General features: G+C 47.9%; 1 protein-coding gene across 14 annotated transcripts in view; it reads right to left on the reverse strand.

The window, feature by feature from the left end:
- Positions 1-20,672, reverse strand: part of EPHB2 (EPH receptor B2) — a 119,080-nt gene that overhangs the window by 90,435 nt on the left and 7,973 nt on the right. The window lies entirely within an intron of this gene.

Consider the following 20,672-nt stretch of genomic DNA (forward strand, 5'->3'; position numbering starts at 1 on the left):
GAAAAAGAAGTCAGAGGTCACCTTCTCAACCAGCCCAAGCTTAGAGTTGACCCCTATTTGGTTTCTGACCCTAGAGCTAAGCACTTCAGCAGGTGGTGTGCTATGTACTGAGTTGAATAGGATCCAAAATGCAGCAATCTGATTGGTCCTAGAACAATAGGATCCAAAATGCTGCAGTCTGATTGGTCCTAGAACAATAGGATTCAGAATACAGCAGTCTGATTGGTCCTAGAACAATGCAGCAGTATGATTGGTCTGCAGGAGCCACCCAATCCGGCTCCAGGTGGAAGTGAATCCACAACCTGATTGGCCTACAGGAGAATTCCGGCATTAGCCAATCACGTGCAGCCCATTGTGTAAATAATGTATATAAAGCAGATACTTTGAGGGGACTTTCATTCCTCCTCACCACTATGAGCTGAATAAAGAGCGTGAAATCCACTCTCAACTCTGAGTATATTTCATGATGCTTCCCCCACTGGGCTGATGTTGCAGGAAAATGCATGCCAATCTTACCCAAACGACAGCAATGGGATTCCAGGTTACAATCCTAACTCTGCTTACCTGGTAGATAAGTCCCACTGAATTGGATAGGACTCACTCCTGAGCAAACATTGGTTAGGAATGCACTGTTAAGTTTCCCACAGAGTTTTGCCATTCCCAAATTGTCAAGTTCTTCGCTTGAAATATATATCAGAATGAATAGTGATTGAAGCTCAGTGGAAGATCTTATTCTAGATGCTAGGTATCACTCACTCTGGAATATATTTATCATGGAGAAGATTAGGCATAATTTGAGATTTTGACAAGGTCTAGAACCCCCAGATGCTTTTTATATAACTTGGCATTCCTTCATTACGTAAACAATAGAGGCTTCTTTTCCAAGCCTGGTAAATCTGGAACTATATTTCATATTATTTTTATTATTTTTCATTTCATTCCTATACCGCTTTACAGTTTGAAGGAACAATCTCAAAGTGGTTGACAACACAGTCAATTAATCCAGAATAAAGCATCATTGAAAAAAGTCAGAGATAAAGTATATATTCAAAGCAACAAAATTAACAGGAAACAGAAACATTATCTGTATTGGTGTCTGTGTGTAGACACCAGCCTACTGTACAAATGGTAAAAGTTACATTTCTTCCTTTGGCCAGTTTAGCCTCTGGCCCGTCCACCACAGGAAAGCGGCCCCCAACAGAGGGAGATGTGGCGGCACTGTGCGTTAAACCACAGAGCCTAGGACTTGCCGATCAGAAGGTCGGCGGTTCGAATCCCCGCAACGGGGTGAGCTCCCGTTGCTCGGTCCCTGCTCCTGCCAACCTAGCAGATTGAAAGCACATCAAAGTGAAGTAGATAAATAGGTACCACTCCGGCGGGAAGGTAAACGGCCTTTCCGTGCGCTGCTCTGGTTCCCCAGAAGCGGCTTAGTTATGCTAGCCACATGACCTGGAAGCTGTATGCCGGCTCCCTCGGCCAATAAAGCGAGATGAGCGCCACAACCCCAGAGTCGGCCACGACTGGACCTAATGGTCAGGGGTCCCTTTACCTTTACCCCTGCAGTCAGGGATGACTGTGTGGCGCCAGAAGCACTCGTCCTTTGCAACCGTGAGAATCATAGAGCTGGGACTCTCAGGCTCTGCTGTTTCCTCTCACCTCAGCAAAGACAGAGAGGGAGGCTGGAGGGGACGTCAGGGTGTGAGCCAGGAGAAGGCACTCGACCGCCTGCCCTCCTACGGCAGGACGAGAGAGCCAGGGATGCTGGTCTGTGGGGCTCCTTTTGTGCCGTTCCAGCCCACGTCTGTCTCTGCAGGCCGGCACGCTGTGCCTGGCATTTAAAGCAAATCCTCCTCAGCCGATGTGAACGGGCAGGCGCAGGCCTGGCTGCCATCCCGGCAGGAGTCTGTGCCACTCCCCCCCCCCAGGCCCACTTAGCCGAGCCAGCCTGACCCGGCCTGCCCACGTCGATGGGCTTTTCATTAAAATGTCTGTGCCGCCATGGCTGGCCTCCCTCCAGGCCGAAGGAGATGCCAGGGCTGAATGCCGCTCTGGCCCCCGAGGAACCAGGGCAGGCGTATCTTCGATAGTAAAAAGTCCAGCTTTCCAAGCAGGAGTAGTGGACTGGCGGTGGGGGGGGGGCATTGGCAAAGCATTAGCCTGCCCAGCGTGCGGAGAAACTGTGAGGCGTCTCCCAAGGCCCAAGTTCTTGTGGGCAGCATTCCCAGACGTGGGGCTGGGGTGGGGGCAGCTGCGGAGGCTGGGGGAATTCAGAAATCTTTTGTGCCTCCATAAAGGCAACGTCTCCTCCAACCGTCCCCCCCCCTTTATTCAGGTGGATTCTTCCTCCCTCCTTCTCTGGCTGAGGAATTCACCAGGGGTTTTTGGGTCTCTCCCCCCCCTCCAGCATCATTACCTCATTAAATAAGCGTCCCCATTGACATCGGGTCTACCCCCTCCCCACGAGCTATACTGAGTGGAATTAATTGCCCAGATAATTAAATGCTTCTTTTTTTTCCCTCCCCCTTTTTCCTTTTCGCAGGCCTCAAATCTTTCAAGTGCAAACGGCAGCCGCGCAGACACCAAAGTCTCCACGGCACACGACCTGCCACATTTCGCCACGCCGAGGCACCGGGTGCGAGGCAAGGCCACACACAAGGCAGAAGGGTGGCTTCGGGGCTGGGCCCTGGCACTGCAGGTGCAGATCCATAGGGATCTGCTCTGCTGAAATGGCAAAGAGGAGAGTAAAGTACAGTGGTTAGAGCGAGGCTTGCCTAGCCCTGCGCTCCCATGATCCAGTCGAGGAAACCTCAAGGACAGTTCTTAGAAGGTGAGGTTCATAAGAACATCATACATGCATGCAGGATCTGTTGGAGTCAGAGTAGAGAAGCTAAAATCATATATATGACTGACACCCTTCTTTGGAAATTAATCCCATGTCCAGACTTTAACATTCAAAAGCTTTACAGTGGTACCTCAAGTTATGGATGCTTCAGGTTACAGACGTTTCAGGTTACAGACTCCACTAACCCAGAAATAGTACCTCAGATTAAGAGCTTTGCTTCAAGATGAGAACAGAAATCGCACAGCAGCAGTGCGGTGCCAGTGGGAGGCCCCATTAGCTAAAGTGGTGCTTCAGGTTAAGAACAGTTTCAGGTTAAGAACGGACCTCCAGAACAAATTAGGTTCTTAACCCAAGGTACCACTGTACTTGCAAAATATTTGAAGCACTATGTACACTGTGTACTGTAAGCCACCCAGAGTGGGTGGGGTATAAATAATAAAATTATGACGATGATGATGCCACTTTAAACAGTCGTGGTTTCCATGAAAGGATCCTGGCAGCCTTAGTTAACAAACAGTGCCGAGAGTTGTGAGAAGGCCCTTTCCCTCGCGGAGCTACCATGGATCTGCAGGTGCTACTCGCGGGTATCTGGATGTGACCGAATTCTCTGAAAAGCTTGGTGAAACGAAAATGTTTTGAGTATGTTTCAAAATAGAATAATTGTATGTGCCTGTCTACAATTCAATAGAAACAGCATTCCAAATTACTGGTGCCACTAAGCTAAAAAGCTTTGGTTTGCATACAAAGTAGAGGGATATGTGAATAACTGTGGGGAAGTCAGGCCGGCTTCCTCAGATGATTACAATAATGTGGCCTGTGTTTAAGAGCCATGGTCCTAGACCGTTGAGGGCTTTATGCCCTAATTTCATTAATTATTACTATTAATGGCATATATAGCCCACTTTTTCCTCCGAGGAGCTCAAAGTGGTGCACATTTAATCCCTGCAACAACCCTGTGAGGCAGATTGGGCTGAGAGGCAGTGACTGGCCTATGGTCACACCCAGTGAGATTTATGGCCGAGCAAGGATTCAAATCCTGGTCTCCCAGGTCTTAGTCTGATGCTCTAACCACTACACCACACTGGTTCTCACTAGCAGTAATATTGGCTTGGTGATGTTCCGGCAAGCAGCGAGGCACTTTCAGCACCAAGGGTAATATGCTGGTGTGGAGCTACTGCAGCCAAAAGGTCTGCTCAGTAAATGAGGACTCCGCCCAGGGTCTTTGAGTCCTACAGGAAGTCCTGCAGGGTGTACATGCACCGACCTTGACTGCTCAGCTCCAGACAGATCCTGCTTCCTGTGAGGAAGCTGCTCAGGGGGTCAAAACCTCATAAAGATGAGCCAGGGCTGGGAGATATCCTGCCATACCCTCTCTGCAATTATTTGCTCTTGGCCTTCTGCATTTCCCCAACAGCCAAGAGCACCAGATTTCGGTGTTTTAACTGACAGGCTACAAAGCAAGCAACTGTTGCCAGCTCCGCACGGGCTTCTACCCAAGAAATGGCTGGTGAGGAGGACAAGCGAGAAGGAAAAGGGACTCCGTTTTGGGATGCTCTGGTGGCAAGAGTGTGCGTATCGATGGCACAGGGGAGCGCTAGCAGCACAGCAGTGGGTGTACAAGCATGCAAGTAAACAGGATGCCAGGCTCGGTGGTGCTTTTGTCTCATCCAGCAGGGCTCTCCACAGGTGCTTAGTTTCCCCTATTTTTAAAAGGCATGCATGTACCCTTGCATGCGCACGCAGGTCGTGCTCAATCACATGTGCAATCCCAGGCAGAAAAACAACAGTGGGCAGTCAGTCAAAATGCATGCTGGCATCTCTATACCGCAAGGAGAATCCACATGACAGTAGGATATTCCAAGGTAACTTTTTGATTAACTTTGTATTTAACAGCAAATCTACCTCATTCGCAATCTCTAAAACACAGCCACCCTTCAAAGTCCAAAATTTGCCACGCAGTTCTCCAGCCAAGAAAGGTTTGCAAAAATGCACACGCTTATGAGGAAAGGCTATATTTGGGGCTTTTTATGGTGACAGCAGTCACGAAATCAAAAGACGCCTGCTTCTTGGGAGAAAAGCAATGACAAACCTAGACCGCATCTTAAAAAGCAGAGACATCACCTTGCCGACAAAGGTCCGTATAGTTAAAGCTATGGTTTTGCCAGTAGTGATGTATGGAAGTGAGAGCTGGACCATAAAGAAGGCTGATTGCCGAAGAAAGGATGCTTTAGAATTATGGTGCTGGAGGAGACTCTTGAGAGTCCCATGGAATGCAAGAAGATCAAACCTATCCATTCTTAAGGAAATCAGCCCTGGGTGCTCACTGGAAGGACAAATCCTGAAGCTGAGGTTTCAATACTTTGGCCACCTCATGAGAAGAGAAGACTCCCTGGAAAAGACCCTGATGTTGGGAAAGATGGAGGGCACAAGGAGAAGGGGATGACAGAGGACGAGATGGTTGGACAGTGTTCTCGAAGCTACCAGCATGAGTTTGACCAAACTGCGGGAGGCAGTGGAAGACAGGAGTGCCTGGCGTGCTCTGGTCCACGGGGTCACAAAGAGTCGGACATGACTAAACGACTAAACAACAACAAATTGGGGGGGAAGAGATAAAGGGGAGTGATGTGGAATGATCATAGAGGCGCATAAAGTTATGGTGCAGAGAAACATTTGTAGAAAGTTGAGGTTTGCATTGGATGCTCTGCCCACTTCTGTTTCTGGCCCCATCCACCAGTGACATGTGCATCCCCTCCAAAGATTTTCCAGGAGGAAAAGTTGCCCTCAGGCTGAAAGACTTTCCCCACCCTTGCTTTAAAGGCAACCTGGTGCACAGAAACTACACTGCTGAAGTTTTTCCTTGCTGTAAGTTAGAAAGGTAAGGGGAAGATTTGGCTGCTTCATTTCTGCATGCGGGGATATTGTTAACACGGACTGGGGAAGGTATCCATCCTGCCTAGCTTTGATGCAAGGAGCCAAGACTGGAACCCACCACCCAGGGACTGGCCCTTGCATCAGCAAACATCACTTGTTTTTCTTCTTGATCCAGGGATAGCCAACATCTGTAAGGTGTTGCAGCTTGCAGACTCTCCAAGTGACCCTATTTTCCAGGGACAGTCCCGGATTTACAGAAGCCATCCTGGTTTCTGATTTGATTCCAGAATGGTTTGATCCCACTTTTCCTAGAATGTCGCTATTTTCATTGGAGAAATGCTGGACGGTATGGAGTTATGTGAACCCCTGGACAAGGAGAAAGCAACTATACAACCTTTAGAAGACATCTGAAGGCAGCCTTGCATAGGGTAGTTTTCTAGATGTTTAATGTTTAAGTGTGTGTGTGTGTGTGTGTGTGTGTGTGTGTGTGTGTGTTGGAAATTGCCCAGAGTGGCTTGGGCAACCCAGTCAGATGGGCAGGGTAAAAAGTAATAATAATAATAATAAATTTTATTTATATCCTGCCCTCCCCAGCCGAAGCTGGGCTCAGGGCGGCTAACAACAATCAAAATAATCCAATGATTCTCAAAACATTTCATTATAAAAATTAATTAAAATCAAATTGATGGCAACCATTAAGCAAAATTCTGTGCAGATTGCCAGAGGAGGGGGTCAGAATATTATTATTATTAATAATATTGTTATTATTATTATTATTATTATTATTATTATTATTATTATGGATGTCCCTATTTTCATCAGAGAAATGTTGGAGGGTATGATCTTGAAAATGCCAGGCTGCTTGGGTTGCCTCCAGAACCAGTTTTGTGTCAGGCACTCAGGCCTGAGAGCAGAGAAGGGACAGGCTGACTCGTTGAAGATCCAGAATTTGACAGCATGGAGGAGTGGCCTGGTGACCTCCCTCACTAACAAGTAGCCCAGGACTGAGCAATTTTTGCCGTTTTCCTATTGGGTGGTGGTGCAAAATTGGCCATTGAGTGTCACCTGACTTTTTTTGTTTTTTGGCCGGGAGGATTATGGGCTGTTGTGTGGCTGTACCATCCGCGACCACCTGCGCTAGCTTCAGATTGGCCCATGTCATGTGACCTCCCAGGCCTGCTGCGTAGCGATCAGAGGTGACATTGCATGTTGTTCCCTCATCTGAGCATCTGTAGGGAGCAACTCTTAGGACTGGCAAGGAGGCCCCTCACTGCTCCTTGTAGGCTTGTATGTTTCCCCCAGAACATGCAGTACAGGGTGATTGACATTTAATCCCACTGCATCAACCCTAAGATGAGGCGGGGCGGGGCAGGCTCTGTATGAATAGGAGAAAAACCTTACAGCAGCGGTTCTCAACCTGTGGGTTCCCAGATGTTGTTAGACTACAACTCCCATCATCCCTGAGCTCTGGCCTTGCTAGCTAGGGATGATGAGAGTTGTATTTCAACAACATCTGGGCACCCACAGGTTGAGAAAGGCTGCCCTACAGGGAGGTTTGCATCCCAACTCCTGCCAGAGGTACAGATTTTTGTGGTCTAGCCTGCTCTGCTCTGATTCCTCAGAGCCAGCCGCAGAACGGAGAACAGCTGTGCTAGCAGCTAAAGCAGGCAAACTGACCTAAATCTCCACTGAATGAGCCCAGGCTGGCCTAGTATCAGAGCAGGGAAAGCAAAGAAGTCCTTCCAAAACCCCGACCATCCCAGAAGGGTTTGAAGAACACAAAGAGAGCCCTGTTAGATCAAGCCAGTGGCCCATCTAGTAGTTATCGAGAGCCTTCCCTTCCATGAATTTGCCACATCTTCATCTAAAGCCATCCAAGTCGATGGCCAGAGTCACTAATGGCAGAGCAACTCATGCAAATTTCACCCCTAGCTTCTACACAAACACACACACACCCCTCTTAATCTTCCATCCAGGAAAGCAAGAGTCCTCATCGGAGTTTGGGAATATGTTCCAGCCAGCCACAGAGACCCAAGGTCTTCTAGCAAGGTCAGTGAGGAGTGTTACCTGGGGAGAGAGGGTGTGGCTGGGGAGGGGTGTGTGGCCTGAGAGGGTCCCAAGGGCCAAGTGGCGAGTCCTGGAGGGCCGCGTTTGGCACCCAGGGCTAAGGTTGCCTCCTGTTATCCTAGAGAGATGCTGCTGATTACTGTAGACCAGTCTTCCCCAACCTGGTGCCCTCCCAATGTGCTGGATGACAACCCCCACCCCATCAGTCCAATAATAACAATAATAATAATTAATAATAATAATTTATTATTTTTACCCCACCCATCTGGCTGGGCTTCCCCAGCCACTCTGGGCCGCTTCCAACAAAGATCAAAAATACATTTAATGTCAGACATTAAGAACTTCCCTGAACAGGGCTGCCTTCAGATGTCTTCTAAATGTTAAAGGTAAAGGTAAAGGTACCCCTGCCCGTACGGGCCAGTCGTGACTGACTCTAGGGTTGTGCGCTCATCTCACTCAAGAGGCCGGGAGCCGGCGCCGTCCGAAGACACTTCCGGGTCACTTGGCCAGCGTGACGAAGCTGCACTGGTGAGCCAGCACCAGTGCCGCACATGGAAACGCCGTTTACCGCTATAAAGCGGTACCTATTTATCTACTTGCACTTAGGGGTGCTTTCGAACTGCTAGGTGGGCAGGAGCTGGGACCGAACAATGGGAGCTCACCCCGCCGCGGGGATTCAAACCGCCGACCTTACGATCAGCAAGTCCTAGGCACTGAGGTTTTACCCACAGCACCACCCGCGTCCCTAAATCTAAATGTTAGGTAGTTGTTTATCTCTTTGACATCTGATGGGAGGGCGTTCCACAGGGCGGGTGCCACTACCGAGAAGGCCCTCTGCCTGGTTCCCTGTAACTTTGCTTCTTGCAGTGAGGGAACCGCCAGAAGGCCCTCAGCGCTGGACCTCAGCGTCCGGGCAGAACAATGGGGGTGGAGATGCCCCTAGATTGTCCTAGATTGAAGCCAGCTGGATAAAGGAGGCTGCTATAGCCAAGCATGAATGAGCTGGATGGACCAATGAATTTGCAAAGTTGTAGAGTTGGAAGGGACCCCAAGGGTCATCTAGTCCATGTCCTTGCAGTGCAGGAATATGTCTGTATGGGGACTGAACCCATGACTCTGGCGTTATCAACGCTGCACTCTAACCAACTGAGATAGCTGGGGATCTGACTTTTCAGCTCTGGCTCCAACCCCGCAGAGTGTGCATTCTTACCCTGTTTTCCCCTCTCCTTTCTCTGTCTCCCAGTGGTCTGACTCAGTTTAAGGCAGATTCCTTTGCAAAAGTCCTTTTCCAAGCAAGGTGATCAGGAGGGGTGATAGCATAAGCAAGCCAAATTCACTGATTTTGGTGGCCGGGACATGAGAATACAGGGAAAATGGTAAAAGAACGACTGCAACACATTGATTTGCATCAAGCAGCCTTGTTGCAAGACACCGTAGAGATGCACATGCTTTGCATACATTCCTTAGTGGAAGATCACATGTATGGCATGTGTATTAGTTCATTTGAGTTTGCCATTCATAAGAACGCAAGGAGAATTCTGCTGGATCCATCTAGTGCAGCATCTTGTCTAAAGGCACTCACAGCAGCTTGGTTCCCATGCCCATATGCTTCATTCAGAAGGTGTGTATCTTAGTGATACTCCCTTAATCCAGCATTGTCGCTGGAGGCTCAAGGGCCTTTGATGCCTTTTAATAGCTCTTCCTGGGTCGCTCCTGGACAGGGATAAGATTGGGGACGGTGTCCCATGCATTGGTAGCCTCAAGCTGGAATGTGTGCAAAGGAGGACAACCGAGATGATCAAGGGTCTGTAAACTGAGCCTTATGAGGAATGGTTGAGGGAGTTAGGCATGTTTGGCCTGAAGGCTGAGAGGTGATATGATAGCCGTCTTCCAATATATGAATGGGAGATGGAGCAAGCTTCTTTTCTGCTGCTTCAGAGGGTAGGACCCAAACCAGTGGATTCAAATTATGAGAAAGGTGCCGCTGATTGTACTCACTCCAAAATCACAATGTGCAACCCTGGCAACCCTCGCTCTAAATTAATGATTTGTCATATAAGAAAGGACTTCCTTTCATCTGTCCTAAATCTACTGCTCATTCATTTCACTGAATGCCTGAGTTATAGTATGTCAAGGGAGGGGGGGGGGACTTCTACTTTCTCCACACACGCAGAAGTATATATATTTCAGTGACATAGGCACCCTTGCCATCTCTGAAAGCCTTTTGATGTATTGCAAATTAAAAGCATCATCTGCCTCTTGAACTTGAAACAGGGCTATGTAGAAATCTTAAATAACAAAACTGGGTCTCTTCTACATACCTCAAGGTGAAACCTCATTTCCCCCTTTTTTTTAGTATAACATGGCTTGATTGAAACACCTGTGCATCATGCAAGGGGTTAGGAATACCTGACAAGCAGAGGGTCAGGTAACATGAGCAGAATCTGACCCTGCCACACACACACACACACACACACACACACACACCCTCTGCAACTTTAACCCACTTGAGAGAAAATGCTTAGCAATGCATGAGCTGCATTTAATGCAGGCTTGGAAGCTCGGTAGAGAGTAGGGATGGGCAAAAGATTTGAAGGAATCCAGAATTGGAAACTTCTGAAGGAAATCAGCCCTGAGTGCTCACTGGAAGGACAGATCCTGAAGCTGAGGCTCCAATACTTTGGAGCCTCAGCTTCAGGACCTGAAGACCCTGGTGTTGAGAAAGATTGAGGGCACAAGGAGAAGGGGACGACAGAGGACGAGATGGTTGGACAGTGTTCTCGAAGCTACGAACATGAGTTTGACCAAACTGTGGGAGGCAGTGGAAGACAGAAGTGCCTGGCGTGCTCTGGTCCATGGGGTCACGAAGAGTTGGACATGACTAAATGACTAAACAACAACAACAGAATTGGAAACTGAAGCAAGATCTCTCCAAAGCAACCCAAAGTGAAGCAAGGATTCCAGGGAGCTTAAGGGTGCTTCTATGATCTGGATGTAGATCAAAGAAATTAGATAGCAACGGTGTTAGAAACTCAGATCTATAAGCTAGGCACCAACTGGCTCCTTAAATCACAGCTGCCAAAACGGAATGCCTAGCTGCCCCTTTTTAGGGTCAGATGGCAGGAAAGTCACGTTTTTCAATACGACTTTTTGGTTCCTGAAATTGATTCTGATTGTGTAGATAAAACACCACAAATAGAATTCTACAGTGTGTGTTGTTAGTGTGCGAAAACAGGCAAAATCAAAGAAGAAGAAGAGTTTGGATTTAGTATCCCGCTTTATCACTACCCGAAGGAGTCTCAAAGCGGCTAACATTTTCCTTTCCCTTCCTCCCCCACAACAAACACTCTGTGAGGTGAGTGGGGCTGAGAGACTTCTGAGAAGTGTGACTGGCCCAAGGTCACCCAGCAGCTGCAAGTGGAGGAGTGGAGACGCGAACCCAGTTCACCAGATTACAAGTCTACCCTCTTAACCACTACACCACACTGGATCTCCAGGTATGCACCTCCAGATGGTGGAGACATCAGGCACTATCCTGGCACCCGGGTATCTTCACTTAGTTGCAACTGGCTGATAGCCAGGTGTAAAATGCGCCTGGCACCCGGTGAATTTCAAACCCTGGATAGGAAGCATGTTAAAGAATTTGCCTGAACCATGTGGCCTCTATATCCATGGACAGGAGGCAGGGAAATGCTTGCAAGCCCCGCTCCCAATGTCTGTGAGCATTGCTACATATGTTCAATCTACAACCATCCTGATGTTGAGCAGAGAATATCCAAAGGCAACTTCTACTTGTTTCGCGTGAATGCCTGTAGAATTATCTATGTGGTCAAACATCCGAATAAAGATGGATCTCCAGTCATGCGAGGTGTTCTACTTGCATTCAGATGAACATTAAATAGATCTCCCCTGCAGACCTTCTCTGCTCAACACGGGGTTGGTTGGGAACCGAGGAAGCCTCTGATTTCCATCCCAAACATGGGATGAATGCATGGACATTAGCAATTGCTGCTTCCGTTTCCATTTTGGGATGTCAGAGTTTTCCAGCATTCCTAGGAATAAACTACAGTGGGTGACGTGTGCAAGATTGTCAAAGGCTAGAGCTAGACAGATCCACCTTTCTCGAGTGCCCTAAGGAACGAGCTTGCTGCTGCGAAAGAAGTGCTCTTGTAGATGAGGCTGGAGGAAGGAGAACCATTGCAGAAAAGCAGATTCCACACACTGAATTCCCCACTGCCATCAGGAAGAGCCGGATCTGCCTTGTGTCAAGGAGGCCCAGTCCAAAACTTTCACCAATAGAGGGGTGAACGAGAGGCTGTTTCCAAACACGCAACGGTATGAATCATCCACATTTCCGAATCCCTGCGCTAAAAGAAATGTGCAGCGTAAGGAGACAGAATGCAGTGCCGGGAGCATATTCAGTGCTGAACAAAAGCATTAGGTGGGGAGGCTGGAGCGCAGAGGCAAATGTTCCCAACCCCGCTGAAGGCGAGCACAGCGAGTCTTGGCTTTGCACATGATCTCCGGCAAGGGGATTCCCGCTTCCAAAGTTGCACATCTCTCCCCCCCCCCAATATGCCCAAATATGGCGTGATGTGTTTGATCTCCAGCTCTGTGTAAAAAAGGACCCTGAAACAGACAGCACTGGCAAGCTGGCTAGATTTGAGAAGGGTGTCCAAATCACAGGATTTTCACTCAAGACATTTCTCAGCACAGTCTCCCCCAGTTTTTTCATTTATTCTTACAGGACAACTGCAACTAGGAATATCCAGACTCTGCATCCCTCCGACCATGGCAGCAATCCTCCCAGCTCAAACAGAACACGACAAAACAATGGGCATGCAGCAGACTGCAACAGTTTATATAAGAAGAGCCTGCCTGGTTCAGGGCAAAGGGCAATCCAGCTCAGACTCCCATTTCCCACTGCATCAGGCAATGATGATGTTGATACCTTACCTATCATTTCCCATAAGGTCCCAGGGAGGAGGACCGTATAAAAATGCAACAGGTTGCTTCCGATGTTAGCTCTGCTCATGCTTGAAGTTGATGGGGATGGCATACAGGTCAGCTAATTTCAACAGGTCTACTCTGAATAAGTCCGAGTTGGCTACAACCCATGATTAACATCTGTTAAAGCAACTTGCAATCAGATGATGGGTCCTAAAGATGTACATATAGAATCAGTGAATCATAGACTTGTACAGTGGTACGTCGGGTTAAGTACTTAATTCATTCCAGAGGTCCGTTCTTAACCTGAAACTGTTCTTAACCTGAAGCACCACTTTAGCTAATGGGGCCTCCCACTGCCACTGCGCCGCCACTGCATGATTTCTGTTCTCATCCTGAAGCAAAGTTTTTAACCCGAGGTACTATTTCTGGGTTAGCAGAGTCTGTAACCTGAAGCGTATGTAACCTGAAGCGTATGTAACCTGAAGCATATGTAACCCGAGGTACCACTGTGTAGTTGGGATGGACCCCAAGGATCATCTGGTCCAACCCCCTGCAATTTAGGAATCACAGCTAAAAAATCCCTGACAGAGGAGCACCCGACTTCTCTTTAGAAACCTCCAATGAAACAGAGTCTAACACATTCTGGGGTAGTCCATTCCACTGTCAAGCAGCTTTTACCATCAGAAAGTTCTCCTGATGTTAAGTCGGGATCACTCTTCTTGTAATTTGAATCCTTTGGCTTGGGTCCTACCCTCTAGAGCAGCAGAGAGAGAAAAATTTGCTCCATCTTTCATACGTGTGTGTGTTTGTGTGTGTTAAAGGTCAGAGTAAAAAGGTCTCTTCAGCATAAGACAATCACTGTATGATAATGTACTGGACTCACCTCTGTGAGGAGGGTATCCCACAGTTTAAGGGCTGCCAGAGAGAATGTCCTCTCCCAGCCCACAACTTCCTCCAAACTTCCAAGGGCAGTGGAACTACCAAGAAGCCCCCACAGATGCATCTTGGTATCCCACAAGGGTCCTCAATTGTTCACAAAATCTGGATATTATGACCTCTGAACATGACTGCATGGCTACCAGGTACAACCAGGGCTCCACATCTACAAAGTAATGAAAGGGATGTCCTCCATCCTGCAGTCTTGCCCCCATCAAGGTTGCAACCCCCCCCCCCGAATTGATACTTTGGGGCACCTGAAAAAAACAAGCACTTGGGGTCTTCAAGCCAACAGGGGGCTCAGTACACACAAACACTCTGCCCCCCTGCAAGGGACAAGACAAAGCGATGAATTCTAGAGATGAGTTCTGAAGTCACGTTCCAGGAGTCGTTGTGGAGAGCCCTCCTCCCACACTCTTATCCCAACAAAGGCCACCAGAGCAATCTCCATCCTCCAGCAGAAGCCCTCAGCCAAAAAAAAAGGTCCTTCGGCTGCTTAATGGACCCTTTATAGAGTCTTTTACAGGGAGGGCGGGTAACATAATCCCAGCCTCAACATTTCTTTTGACTGCTCTGCGAGGTTTCAGCTGTGATTCAACTGTTGGCAAAGTCCCACGAACCATAAAACACACACAGAGAGAGCCCAGCACTGCAGAGGAAGCCCCGGGGTATTGCAATGAACTCAGTCAAAGGCCACGTAACCAGGCTGATCTGGGGGATGGCAGGGGGGCTCAGCTGCAGATCCACACTGCTTGGATGACGAGGGGTAGGGAGTGGAGAGATGCCCCACTCCAAGGTTCCCCACGGCCCATGCTGTTCTGCCCAGAAGAAAACTGATGGCCACATTGCTGCTCTCGCTATTGGAGAGAGCTGACATCTCTGAAGGGGAGGACACTATTTTAATGGGATGCAGGGCACTTCCAATGGGGGTGGGGTGGGACAGAAGAACACCAGAAGAGCCTGCTGGATCAAGCCAATGGCCCACCTAGTCCGGCACCCTGTTCTGCCAGTCGGATGGACTCCTGTTCTAACATGTGTTCATTAGGAACATCTGCAGATCAGCAAGAGAGCTGGAGCACTGCATGCAGAACAGCTGAGGTGCAACCCCCAACATAGGAAGCTGCTTTTTGTGGAATCACATTACTGGTCCATCTACCTCAGTATTGTCTACACTGACCAGCAGCAGCTCATGAAGATGCTTCCAGCAGAAGTGCTTCCCAGCCCTACATGAAGATTTAACCTGGGACCTTCTGCATGAAAAGTAGATTCTTTCCCCCCTAAAGGTAAAGGTAAAGGGACCCCTGACCATTAGGTCCAGTCGTGACTGACTCATCTCGCTTTATTGGCCAAGGGAGCCGGCGTACAGCTTCCAGGTCATATGGCCAGCATGACTAAGCCGCTTCTGGCGAACCAGAGCAGCGCATGGAAATGCTATTTACCTTTCCGCCGGAGCGGTACCTATTTATCTACTTGCACTTTGATGTGCTTTCGAACTGCTAGGTTGGCAGAAGCAGGGACCGAACAACGGGAGCTCACCCTGTCGCAGGGATTTGAACTGCTGACCTTCTGATCAGCAAGTCCTAGGCTCTGTGGTTTCACCCACAGCACCACCTGCGTCCCCCTTAGCCTTTCCCAATACCTGGGCATCTCCAGATAAGGCCAAGAGTGCCCCCTGCCTGCCTGCCATTATCATAAATATATGACCTGCTGTGCTATATTTAGAGAGCAAAGTCTACAGGTACTTCACCATCGCAAATGTCTTTTTAAGCCATTCTGATAACTATGGTATTTAGGCACGTCTGTTTGTAGTAAGTGCAGTTTTCATTTTCAAATCAGGTTATTTAATTCTTTTTAAAGGCGTGTGAGAGGGGAGGGTGAAGGAGAGAGAGACAGAGGCTGGCTATAATTGATTTTTTTTAATTAAAAATCCAATTTAAAGTTTAAGCAAATCTTTCCTGTAATTATTGCTCGAAGCATCCAAAGTGTTTTTGCCCTGGATTCAGGCTTGCTGGTGTCCTCATTTGCCAGAGCACTTCAAGGTCAATATCAATCACGCATTTAATGCATAAATAGAAATTGTTATTAATAATGTTGATCATCACCCTAATCACAGCCACCACCATCTAGCGGGGTATCTAATGTACTGAAACAGGAATGGGGAACCTCAGCTCCAGCAGCCAAATGCGGCCCTCCAGGCCTCTCTATGTGGCCCTCAGGCCTTGCCAGCCACACCCCCTTCTCCCAAGGCCACACCCCTCACCAGTCCTCCTTTCTTGCTTTTCCCTGGCTGGATCAGGTCCTTGAACTCTGACAATTCTTCTTGCTTGTCTGGAGGGAGGATAGAGAGGCGGCTGTCAGGGTTTGCAGAACCTCGCCTACTATACAGTTGTTAAAATTCACACCCACTTTTCCTTTTAGTCCTGCCACCTGGCAGGTGGCCCCTGGAAGGCTGCCCAGATGAGAATCTGGTCGTCGGACTAAAAAAGCTCTCCCCACCCCTGTACCAAAAGGCCACCTCTCGCAGTGCCCATTCAGTCTTTTCTTGAAACCCTTCAGGAAAGTGAATCGCCCAGGCTGCTTGGCTGATCTTATCACTTCGAACATTCTGACACAGCTTAGCCCAGATCTGTCTTCCTTGTCCTACCTTTAGTGGATAAAAAACAACAACGATTCTCCCTCTCCTTTCTGACATGCTTTTAAATATTTGAAAGGGGAGCGAGGAGGGGGAAAGAAGTCAATGTGCTTTGTATTCTCCAGATTTGGCAGCCCCAGACCTGTCTGCCTTCCCTCACAAAACTCACCTGGGATCTTCCGACACTATTTGATGGGATGCTGGCAGATGCCACTGAGGACCTTGGCTGCAGAATGGACTTTCAACAGGGGCTGAACAATAAAGGCTCTTCTAAGGTTGCAATTGGACCATAAAGAAGGCTGATTGCCGAAGAATTGATGCTTTTGAATTATGGTGCTGGAGGAGACTCTTGAGAGTCCCATGGAATGCAAGAAGATCAAACCAATCCATTCTTAAGGAAATCAACCCTGAGTGCTCACTGGAAGGACAGATCCTGAAGCTGAGGCTCCAATACTTTGGCCACCTCATGAGAAGAGAAGACTCCCTGGAAAAGACCCTGATGTTGGGAAAGATGGAGGGCACAAGAAGAAGGGGACGACAGAGGACGAGATGGTTGGATAGTGTTCTTGAAGCTACCAGCATGAGTTTGACCAAACTGCGGGAGGCAGTGGAAGACAGAAGTGCCTGGCGTGCTCTGGTCCATGGGGTCATGAAGCGTCGGACACGACTAAATGACTAAACAACAACAACAACATGGTTGCAATCCTGAACACAATAGGACTTACGTCTGAGTAAGCATGCAATACGATTGTGCTGTAGCTCAGCAGTAGAGCATCTGGCTTGGATTCAGAAGGTCCTAGGTTAAAGCCTTGGTATCACCAGGCTGGGGGAGTTCTGGCCTGAAGGCAGTGTGCTTTAGTGGTTAGTGCGTTGGAGACCAAGATTTCAGTCCCCACTCAGCTATAAAGCTCACTGTGCCTTCCACCATATTATTATTATTATTATTATTATTATTATTATTATTATTATTATTATTATTATACATTGTTATATACCACTCTTCATCCATAGATCCCAGGGCAGTTCACAGCATAAAAATACAAGACAAAAATACAAAACAAAAACAAAACAATAACTGCCCCTCCCATAAATGTATAGGATCATAGAATCAAAGAACTGTAGAGCTGGAAGGGACCATGAGGGTCATTTAGTCCAACCCCCTGCAATGCAGGAATCTTTTGCCCAACATGGGGCTCAAACCTATAACCCTGATATTAATAGTCTCATGCTCTACTAATTTAGCTGTCTGTCAGGGACTGTGCTGAGGAGAACTGCACTGAGGAGGAATGGCGGGAGCCTCCCCCACCCTCTGCTCCTGCTCTTCTGAATCTCCTGAATCTTCTCAGGAGCAGGAGGACAGTATAGATTTGAAACAGTGGCTTAAAGAGGGGCATAGTTCAGAAGGCAGAAGCTGGGAGATACTGGATGGGGAACAGCTAGGAGAGGAAACACTGGAAGAGAGAGGGTTAACAGATTCACAGTCATTGGACAGCATTCCTCCACTCTCCTCAAGGTCAAGAAGAGAGTCTCAGAACAGAAAGCGCAGAATGGTATAAGCTTGGATGACAAGACATAGGAGTGACGTAGATTAATAGGGACGGAAGGGGTGTGAGCCTTAATTGGGAGCACCACCATTCCTAGGTAGATGCTTTCCTTTGTCCCTCTCTGTGTTTACTAAAGAAACTAACTTGTAAGAGTTTCCTTTTGTTTGATGTGCTTATTTACAGGGGAGGAAGCTGATTCCCTGAAGCCTAACACTATCCTATATGTATTATATCACAGGGTTGTTGTGAGACTAAAATTTGGGGAAGAGACCCATTTCACACCACCGTGGGCCCCTTGGCGCATGTAAGGAATTAAAAGTTAAAATAAACCCTCTGCCAGTCAGAGTAGACAATACTGACTTAATTGAACAAGCAGTCTGAATCAGCATGAGGCCGTTTCCTATGGTGGGAAGGGTCAGTGCTCTGTGGTAGATCCCAAGCTCAGTCCTTGGCATCTCCAGATATAGCTAGGAATGTCCCCCTGTTTGGAACCCTTAAGAGGTGCTGCCTGTCAGTGTAGACCATACTGGACTAGATGGAGCAATGATCTAATTCACTTGTGAGGCAGTCTCCTATACTGGGAGGAATGCACAGTAAAATGCTGGTTATTTTTTGCTTTTTTAAACGCAAACTGATTCAGAGAGATGGAGAACCGGATGTAAGATTGGAAAAAAAGAAAACCAAGAGACACCAACATTGACAAATCCCATCACAAGCTGTGAAGCCTCCTGACATGTCAGTGACAGCTTTGCTCCTTCTTGAGCCCGAGCAATGGACCTTGGACAGCTCTGGAGCTCTGATGTTGCATGCAAGCAAATCCTTGCTATTTATTCTTTTATTGAATTGGTAGCCAGTCCTCTCTCCTGAAGGACTCCAGGTCAGTAAACAGATACACAACTTAAAAACAAAATGCAAAAACTATCTAAAACATCCCCCCCCCAAAAAAAAATTTTTAGAATGTGCTCTGCTGCCATTGCTCTGTGATCCCTCCTATCACGACTTCATCCCCTCTGACTTCTCATGTCTCGGGGGTCAATTTGTAAATCGGCCCCCAGCCTGAAAAACAAGTCACACACCAACTCAGTGAATCGCCTGTCGCTCCTGGATCTGAATTTGAAGCGAAACAGGCATGAAGCCAAACGTGGATAGAAAGTGGCTAGAGAAAAGTTTTTCCCTCTATGCTAGAACTTGTGGACATTCAATGAAGCGGAATGTTGGAAGAGTTGGGACAGAGAAAAGAACTTCATGCCGTTAATCTGTGGAACTCACTCCCCCAGGAACCAGTGATGGCCACCGATTTGGATGGCCGTAACAGAGGATGGGACAAATTCATGGAGGAGAGAGCAATCAAGGGCTCCTAGTCATAATGGCTATTCTCTGCCTGCACGGTTAGAGGCAGCAATGCTTATGAATGCCAGTTGCTGGAAACCACAAGAAGGGAGAAGGCTCTTGTGCTGGAATTCTGCTTGTGGGTTTCCCATTAGGACATCTGGTCAGCCACTGTGAGAACAGGATGCTGGACTACATGGGCCACTGGCCTGATCCACCAACAAGCTCTTTTTGTGCTCTTATGTTCTCATATATTTCCTTATACTCAATCTCCAAGCTGTTACGCACAGCCAACCTTTAAGTTTCAACATAAAGCCCAGTTTCCCCTTCTCTCTTCCCTCTGAACCCCAAATCCAATTTGATTAATATCCAACCAATGGAAAAGTTCTGGAGAACTCAACATTTTGTTCACAATTTTGTGACATTTTAATTTAGGGATGAGGAACATCAGGTCTGGCGACTAAATGCAGCCCTCTGGCCCTCTTCCTCTAGCTCTCTGCACTCTCCCAAACCACCCCTCCTCTTCCCAGTCCACATATGGCCCTGCTCTACACCCTCCAGAGTGTTTTTGCCTGGCTGGACTTTGTCCTTGAACTCTAATGATGCTTCTTGGAGGACAGAGAGGGAGGGCTGAGAATAGCTAGGGTACTATGCAAAGATAAACCTTATATGTGTTTCTCTGCCCACTTCTGCCTCTGTCCTATCTGAGAGCCAGTGTTGTGTAGTGGTTAAGAGCAGTGGACTTGTAATCTGGTGAACCGAGTTCGTGTCTCTGTTCCTCCACATGCAGCTGCTGGCTGACCTTGGGCTAAGCACACTTCTTTGAAGTCTCTCAGCCCCACTCACCTCACAGAGTGTTTGTTGTGGGGGAGGAAGGGAAAGGAGAATGTTAGCCACTTTGAGACTCCTTTGGTAGTGATAAAGCGGGATATCAAATCCAAACTCTTCTTCTCCTCTTCTTCCGCTGTTGATATGCAGCCCCCGGAAGGTTATCCAGAAAGGTATGTGGCCCTTAGTAGTTAGGGCTAGAAAAGACCCCTGTCTGAGATCCAGCAAACCCACTAGGTAGACCAATGCTGTGACACAGTGTAAGGCAGATTTCTGTGCAGATTAGCAGCATCCGAAGCTCAGCTGCATGCAAGAGCTTTTGAGTTCAATCCCTGACATCCCCCAGTAAGGATGGACATTGGACTACAATTCCCATCGACCATTGGAGATATAGGCTGATGGGAACTGGAGTCCAACAGTCTGTCTGGAGGCCACTCCATTTGCATCTCCATCGTCCCAAATGTAGACAACTCTGAGTCAGACAAACCAACGACCTGACTCAACACAAGGGACTTCCTGATGTTGCAGTGCAAGAATGACATACCCTTTCCCGGCTTCCCATCGTCTGTTGTTTCCCTCCTGCCTATTTTTAGACTGTAAACTGCTCAGAGGCCTGGACCTGTCATCTCATTCTTTCTCCAGAGCAACTTACGTGGATGGTGCTGTCTAAATC

This window comes from Podarcis raffonei, chromosome 8, assembly GCF_027172205.1.
Source record: "Podarcis raffonei isolate rPodRaf1 chromosome 8, rPodRaf1.pri, whole genome shotgun sequence".
NCBI lineage: Eukaryota > Metazoa > Chordata > Lepidosauria > Squamata > Lacertidae > Podarcis > Podarcis raffonei.